Consider the following 8,759-nt stretch of genomic DNA (forward strand, 5'->3'; position numbering starts at 1 on the left):
GGTGTTCTGTTCTTGTCAGACCCTGCTCATCGAAACAGGACTTTTGCAATGAGGGAGAGGATGAAGGCAGTGACCTACGAAAACAGCTTGGGAGAGAGGCCAGAGGTCAACAACGTGGCCTGCAAATGTTGAGGAAGAGCAGGAGGGCACCTTGTCGAAAATGTGCGGCCAGATGTGAGAGGGGAGCCAGGGCTTTCGTGTACGTGTGTGTGTGTGTGTGAGTGTGGGTGTGCACACCTGCGCTTTGGGAGAGCACACAAGCACATGTGTGAGTGTGTGGTGTGTGTGAATGTGTGTGTGTGTTTACACCACAGAAGATGAGCCAGAAAACGCCCATTGATTCCAACCAAACTGGCCTGAACTTGGACGCCCTGGAATCGTATCAAACGCATCCCAAGAGAGATTGGAGAGGAAATGAACCAAAAGCTCTGTTTCCAGTTAGGATGGAATTAACTCCATAATTGAGTCTGGCAGGATGACTCTGCAAGCTAGGAATTTTGATAGATGGTGTCATGTGAGCTAAGCCAGGCTGAAGTTTCAACATAAACAACACACTCGTTCCCAGTTTCAGGGGAAGAGTTAAGTTTTAAACCGAGGATGTCTTCATTTCCCCTTTTTCTTCTCTTCCTCTTGAATTTAGCAGTAATATACCTTCATAAGACAAGTGAGGGCTTCTCTGTGGATCCTCCCAAGGTGACAATGGACACAGGAGGATGTTGCACATGAGAAGATGTTGTTCATTTGCTCAGTTGTGGACGACTCTTTGTGACCAGGTGGGCTATCGCATGACAGGCTTCCCTGTCCTTCACCATCTCCCGGAGCTCACTCAAACTCATGTCCATTGAGTCGGTGATGCCATCCAACCATCTCGTCCTCTGCCATCCCCTTCTCCTCCTGCATTCAATCCTTCCCAGCGTCAATGTCTTTCCCAATGAGTCAGCTCTTAGCATCAGGTGGCCAAAGTATTGGAGCTTCAGCATCAGTCCTTCCAATGACTATTCAGGATTGATTTCCTTTAAGATTGATTGGTTTGATCTCCCTGCTATCCAAGGGACTCTCAAGAGTCTTCTCCAGCATCACGATTGGAAAGTATCAGTTCTTTGGCGCTCAGCCTTTTTTATGCTCCAGCTCTCACATCGTACATGACCGCTGGAGAAACCACAGCTCTGACCAGAGTGAGTGGATGAGGGGAGCCCGCCCTGGAGCCAGTGCAGGGAGTCACGGCAGGGTTATCTGAGCGTCACCAGTGCCCACCCTCACCAGCCTTCCAGGCAGCTCTCTCCAAGATCCACGTGCAAATTCCCTGCCTGCCTGCAGCCTGGATGCCCTTGACTCCCAGGTTGGTTCCCAAGAGGAGGTCTGGGCCATCAGGCTTGTTTCTGGGAACTATCATCTCACAGTATGTGGAAGACCTGCTCGCTCACAGGAAATATTCAGGTTAAGACAGAAGTTACCCATCTTCGTTGGAATCTTGGCTGCCATCACGTAAAAGTCAGTGGGGTAAATTTTGAATTCTCCAGGCCATTTTTCTTTATAATTTGAGGGGGTGGGGGGTGGGGGTTCAAACCTAACAGTTTTGTGGAAAAAAAAAATAAGATGAGAAATTGAATGCAAAGCTCAGAGCAGAGCCTGGCCCTTATGAATATCCAGTGCCTTTACATGGAACTTCCAGTGCATCTGAACTTCCCAGAAGGAATCAGTGGCATGGAAGTTGCTAGAAACCTTGCAAGCTCCTTATCAGGGTAGCAGAGAGCCACTGGGGCACCAGACAGAGAACTCCTCCATGGGAGGGGAGGCTGTGGGAGAGGCGCCAGACGGAAAGAAGGAAGTGGAGGTGGCCACAGAGGCCCTCACAGTCACACAGGTGCAGGACTTCTCCATGTCCCAAAGGGGAGAGTGATACAGCGGCTTCCCACAAGCTCAAGATTCCTCTTCTGCATTTTCTTTTAAACCATGCGGGTTAGAGGCCCTCTGGAGAGGCTTCCGCTAAACCACGAGACCAAACAGGAAGGCAGGGGTCCACTGGTGGTGCAGAAAGTGCAAACTCCCTTGACCGTGGGGTCCTGTCTGTGCCGCTTCTGATCTGAAGAACCTGTCCCTCGTATACAGCACCGTGAAGAGGAACCCACACCTGGGTCTCTGAGATCAGCCGCCTCTTCCCTTACAAAACTTCCCTGTCACTGGTTTACAGATCCCTTGGTGTCCTTACCTCTCGGATGTCTTCCTTCTGTCTCTGCCCCTCCTCCCTGCTGTCCTGTCTCTTGTAAGAAACACACACAAGAGGAGACAGCTGTCCGTTTTTCCTGGTGGCAAGCAGAATGAATGAGCAAGCTCAGCTTTTGTCACTGAAGGTGTCCTCAGACAGCCCCAGAGTCCGCCATCCAAAGGTTTGTTGAGTCTCAGGACCACGGCCCTTGCGGGAGGCCATCCTGCGATCAACATGCAGACGCTGCCTTTCTGCATGATGCTGAGTCTCAGGTTTGCCATGCCAAGGCGTGGTATATGTTTTTAAAAGAATCAAGCTCCATGAAAGCCTTTATAGTCATGATGAAATTATCTAATTGGACAGAGGAAAGAGTCTTGGGAGTTTTCAAGGTGGGAGGGTGGGGAGAGTCTGGCACGTTTTCCTTGTTCTCGCTCATCTTAAACCCTGTACCAAGGAGCGTAAACAGGCTTTTTGCTATCGACATGCATCTAAGTTGGCAATACCAAGCCACTCCACATGTAAGGTACATATCTGCCTCCTGGATGTTCATCTTTCTGGATGGGCTCTTGCAAGCTACAGATTTGAAAATCCTAAAAGCGAATCTTAGCACAGCAAACATTCTCTCTCGAGAAGCGCTGTCACGGAAGGAAACACGGTCCTCTGGGATCAGTGCCCATCCGCTTTAGCTACAATTTTAGAACTTCATTTTTAAATAAATATATACATATAATCTCCAAACCCACTTGCAGCAGCTCAATGTTGATTTTGGTAATGCCTTGCCAGCAGTAGGAAAAAATCACAAGTGGGTCTGGTATTTGTCCCCAGTGAATGCGGGTACAGATAAACACATCCGGCTTCAATGACGGACTGGTCATTTCTTGCCTCTGCTTTGAAACAGTGAGGGCCGTGGCTCAGGAGCCTCCTTTACCTGTCTCAGGTGATGAGACTCCAGAGCATCGTTAGCATTTAGCCTGTTCAGCCAGGGCGTACTCAGAAGAGTCAAATTCTGGAGAGGATGGTGGGAAATCCAACAAATAGATTTCTTTTTCAAGAGATCCATCCACTTTAGATATCAAATAATGGCCTTATTTGTTCCCAAGTGGGCACCATAGTTTTGAGCTTTGCTGGAGGTGGCTGTGGCCTGCATTGTAATCGACAGAGCAGGTGACGCAGAATTTGTTCACTTTTAGTGTGTAACCGACTTATTTGATACAAACATAGGAAGCGTGTGCAATGTCATGTGCTTTCCATGCTTTCCACAAATCCATAACCTGCGGTGTTTTAAGTGCTAGACCTTTGGGTAGGTCTAAACTCTACATTTTAAAAATCTTGTGTATATATATTTATATGGTTAGGGCTTCCCTAGTAGCTCAGCTGGTAAAGAATCCGAATGCAAGGCAGGAGACTTCAGTTCAATTTCTGGGTAGGGAAGATCCCCTGGAGATGGGATAGGCTCTTCACTCTAGTATCCTTGCCCAGAGTATCCCCACGGACAGAGGAGCCTGGTGGGCTACAGTCCACGGGGTCGCAGAGAGGACACAACCATGGGGACATGCCTGAGCGACTAAGCACACACATATATATTTATATTTATACATTATATATGATATAGACATATATTATCACTGAATTTATATATATATATATAATACCATAGTAAGGAGATACGCCTTCACTTGGCATTGAGGATGTGGAACCACAGGGTTTGTAGAGAGGGAACATTTGATATGCACTTTGAGGGAAAACCTTGGAGAAGGGAATGGCAAACCACTCCAGTATTCTTGCCTGCGGAATTCCATGGAGAGAGAAGCCTGGTGGACTACAGTCCATGGGTCGAAAAGATTCACACGCAACTGAGCGACTAACACTTACTTAGTTACTTTGGAGGAAAAATATCTTTCAACAGCCAAACTGTTAAAGGTGGGAGTGTCAAAGATCAGGGGTGGGAGACCTTTGGGATTATAGGACCAGAGTGAACTGGGCCCAGAATTATGGTGATGGTGGTGATGGTGACGGTGGTGGTGATGGTGACGGTGGTGGTGATGGTGACAGTGGTGGTGATGATGATGGTGATGATGGTGGTGATGATGGTGGTGATTGTGGTGATGGTGATGATAGTGGTGATGGTGATGGTGGTGAGGGTGATGATGATGGTTATGATGGTGATGATAGTGAAGGTGGCAATGATGGTGATGGTGATGGTGGTGGTGTTGATGATGGTGAAGGTGACAATGATGATGGTGACGATGGTGATGATGGTGATGATGGTGGAGATGATGGTTGTGATGGTAGTGATGATGGTGAAGATGGCAATGATGGTGGTGATGGTGGTGAAGGTGGTGATGGTGGTGAAGGTGGTGATGGTAGTGATGATGGTGATGGTGGTGATGATGCTGAAGGTGACAATGATGGTGATGGTGATGGTGGTGGTGATGATGGTGATGATGGTGATGGTGGTGATTGTGGTGATGGTGATGATGGTGGTGATGGTTGTGGTGATGATGGTGATGATGGTGGTGATGGTGATGATGCTGATGGTGATGATGGTGGTGATGGTGGTGGTGATGATGGTGAAGGTGGTGGTGATGGTGGTGATGATGCTAAAGGTGACAATGATGGTGATGGTGATGATGGTGAAGATGGTGATGATGGAGATGATGCTGATGGTGGTGATTGTGGTGATGGTGATGATGGTGGTGATGGTGGTGGTGATAATGGTGAAGGTGGTGATGATGATGATGGTGATGATGGTGGTGATGGTGATGGTAGTGATGAAGATGGTGATGGTGGTTGTGACAGTGATGAAGAAGCTGATGGTGGTGGTGATGACTAACATTAAGGGGGCCCTTGGAACTTAGATTTTGTCTTTGGCACTAACTGATACATGAAAGCTGAGACACAAAACCCTCATTTATAAACCAGGGATAATAATAATAAAACCTAAGGCTCAGGCTTATTGTGATGACTGAATAAATTTCTGTATATGTAACACTGTACCTAGAATGTACTCAGTAAATATTAGGTACTATCATTTTTATTCTTTTTTTTTAATTAAATGGATTATTTGATAGGGAGTGAACACTTACCATAGCAAACTTGTTGGGAAAATCTATGATGCATTTTACCCAAGAATAACTTGAATGTGGTCATGAAACAAAATATAATTCCGATTTGTCCGTGGGGTTCTCATGTCACCACTCCCTGCCTGCTAGGGGGCTGGCAGAATTCCTGACTTGGATCTGAAATTTTTCCTTCACTGTCAGTTTTTTTTTTCACTTTTTCTCTGTTGCATTTGTAAGTAACTCCAGAATGTGTCATAGCAATCTGTGTCACATGGAGGCTTTCTTTACACCGGGACTGACATATCAGTTTGGAACATCCTCTCTCCTTCTGCACTTGCTCAAAGTTCATTTAGGCCACTTGCAATTATATTTTTGTTGTTCTTCTCTTTGGAAATTTTCTTTTTGGGAACAATCATCTTTTTTTTTTTTTTCTCCTCCTGATTGGCAAAAGAGCTGCCTCAACAGAGGCCATGAACCATTTGTCCAGAATATTTACCTGGTCTCTGATTGTCTTTTCTTTTCATTCCTGCTCTTGGGTTTGATTCATTAAAATTTTTGTTTTTAATTTTTTCAAAGTCAGATTTATGACTCTTCCCTCTCGTAGTTTCTTCCATTGATTCATGCTTAGAAAACATGCTTCTGAGGTTGGTTACATTTCTACCTGTATTTCAGTTTAGATCTTTATATTTTTTTTCTTTTTTATATTTGACCCTTTGGTCCATCTCGATTTTTTAAATTTCCCTTGAAGTAAGAATCTGAGTTTTGTCATTTTGTCAGTTTGCTGCTTTGCTAGATGTTTACAAATATTCTGATATCCTAGCATTATCTATAAACGGAAATGTCATCTTCCACTTGATTTGAACATGCTTACTTAATCACATAATAAACGTTTTATCTAAGGGCAATTGTCCCTGAAAATGCCTTCTTAAAGTGACCTTCAGCATCTACAGATGAGATGGGAACACCGAGAATGTACGTGACTCTGGGAGGGAAAGAGGCATCACGTCTTAGCAGGTCTCTGGTAAGCAAGCCCTTCTTTTCCCACGGCGCCTCCCCTCCCCAGCTTCACAAGGCCCCGTTGCTAATAGGCTCTGAGCTCGTGAACCTTTCTGTTGGCTAGTTGGCATTTCCTGAGTAAACATTGCACTCACTAAACAAGTCACTGCATATTGAAGTGTTTAGCAGATGCAGAGTCTGAGCCAGACGGAGCACGCCCAGCACAGAGGGTCCAGGCTCCAGACACGCTGTTTCTCAAGGCCACACGATGGATCTTGACAGCATCACCCTGGGCTTGGACCACACTGGGGTAAGAGCCGGTGCGCTGCCTCCGCCTCCCCAACGGACATCCAGAGAATCACCTAGGAGGTCGACAGAGAGTACAGAAAGAAGCCACGGGACTTCCGCCATAGCCTGGTGACGGAGGACCTCCAGCGCAGACATGGACGTGGAGGCTCCCGGGAGCCCATTGCCACTGCGCTTCTATCAGTTACTGTGGCGTCCTCCACCCCACCCGCCCCAGGGACACCCCCAGGGGCTCTGCTGACCGACAGGCAGGTCTGGGTGACCAGATGTCTCATCCTCACCAAGCTCCATGCCTATTAAGCCCTGGGGCATAACAAGGTACATTTTTTAGAGTGAGTTTTTATTAGCATTGTTCTAGAAAATAGCTGAAACCATTAAAGCATTTTAGGGGGGGTCTTCTTCTTTTCTTTGAAACCCTTGTCTTCCCCATCAATTCACTCCTAAAGCCACTTGGTTGGCTGGAGCCAGATAAATGTCCATGTTGGGTGGAATGAGCCATGGAGGATTGGGGGGCAGAGTGGCATTAGGTGAGCCTTGCCCGGGGCAGAGCTGGGCACTGTGGTGCAGTAAGATGGAGGCTGGGATGGGAGGGGAGGGTGTGGGAACAGGGCAGCCTTTGGGACAGCTGCAGCCTGAGATCAGGGACACACTTGAGTACTGGGACCCCGAGCAGAATGGAGAGTGTATCCAAGTGGCGGTCGGAGTTGGGGTGGGGGTGCAGGATGAGGAGGACATCTGGAGGGGCCAGGCACCAGAGCAAAGGGCCAGAGGCTTCATAGGGAGGAGAGAGTTACATGGGAGGAACAGCAACAGCAGAGCTTACAAGGTGGGGGTGACCGTGTGGGCAGAAAGCCCAGGTGGGGTGCAGTCTGGCAGGAGGCCAAACGGAAGCTGGAAGGTTGCAGGTCAGGGAAGGGTAGCAGCGGCGGTCGACAGCGGCTGGCGAGGCTGAGCACCGGGGGCAGGGGTTACAGACACAGGAGGAGAGGCAGGGCCCATCCTGGGCTGCTGAACAGGGGGTTCCAGGGTGAAGTCGGGGTTCTCAGTATGAGTAGATATGTCTGGAGCTGCTTGTGGGTGCGCATGCCGGCTGGCTCTGTCCAGACACCAGCACCCGCTCCAGACCTCGCTGCCGAGTTCCGTTCTCCCCTTAGGGGAACCAGTGCTCCTCAGAGTCCAGGGCAGGGAGGGGCGCGGTCCGTCTGCAGCTTGTCTTCAAGCCGATGGGGAGGACATGTTTAGAGGGTGATGAAGCATCAGATCCAGGCACCTTGGAGCATCACAGTGAGTGATAGTGATGACAGATTATAATCCATCAAGTGAAGTGGAAACTGCGACTTCACACCAGTAGGGGCAAAAGACAAGTGAATAAACCAACTGCTGGAGGAGGAGCAGGTTGCACACACGTTTTTAAGATGGTTCCCACCCGACTGGTGTCGTCTCCGAAGGGAGGAGGCGTGAGGACACCAGCAGAGGCCATCTCAGTGGCCAGGGATGGACATCGTCCCTGCAAGGCCCTTCCTGCCAGACGCCTGGCTGCCTCTGGTCAAGAGGAGGCCTCGGACAGACCCGGAGTCTCCACAGGGCCAAGGTCGTGAGGGTCAAAGAAGATCCAGGAGCTTCTCCAGGGCAGGGAGGAGCAAAGCAACGTGATGGCCAAATGCAACATGAGGTTCTGAAGTGGGTCCTTTCATTCTCCACCGCTTTTTAGGGCGAACGTGCCTGCCATCTGGGGGTGTGATCTGTTAAGTCTGTTTTGCTGGCTCCGTTGAGGTCATGTGGAGACCATTCGTGTGTTCAGAAGATACAGATTAAAATGCTCAGGGGTCGTGGGATGTAACGGAGGCAAATCGTTCTCAAAAGGTTCAGGCAATAAATTATTTGGGTGGTACTTTGAGCTTTTTTGTGAGTAGTTTATGATTGTTTAAAACTCAGACTTTCTAAAGGGGATTCCTTTATGCATAAAGAGAGGGTAAGAACTTTGGATGAAAGTAAGACCCTGGACCCCTGGGACCCTGTGGACCCATGTGGGGTCATGCTGTCCCCACTCCAGCCGGGTGTTCCCAGGTCGTTTGAATGTGACCTGTGATGACACAAATGTGCCCCAGGCTGCCACTGCAGCGGATGGTGACCAAACCCCCTGCAGTGTGCCAGCGTCCTAAATAAAGGACAGTGAGGCCACAAATGAC

The sequence above is a fragment of the Bos javanicus genome, chromosome 12, assembly GCF_032452875.1.
Source record: "Bos javanicus breed banteng chromosome 12, ARS-OSU_banteng_1.0, whole genome shotgun sequence".
Taxonomy (NCBI): Eukaryota; Metazoa; Chordata; class Mammalia; order Artiodactyla; family Bovidae; genus Bos; species Bos javanicus.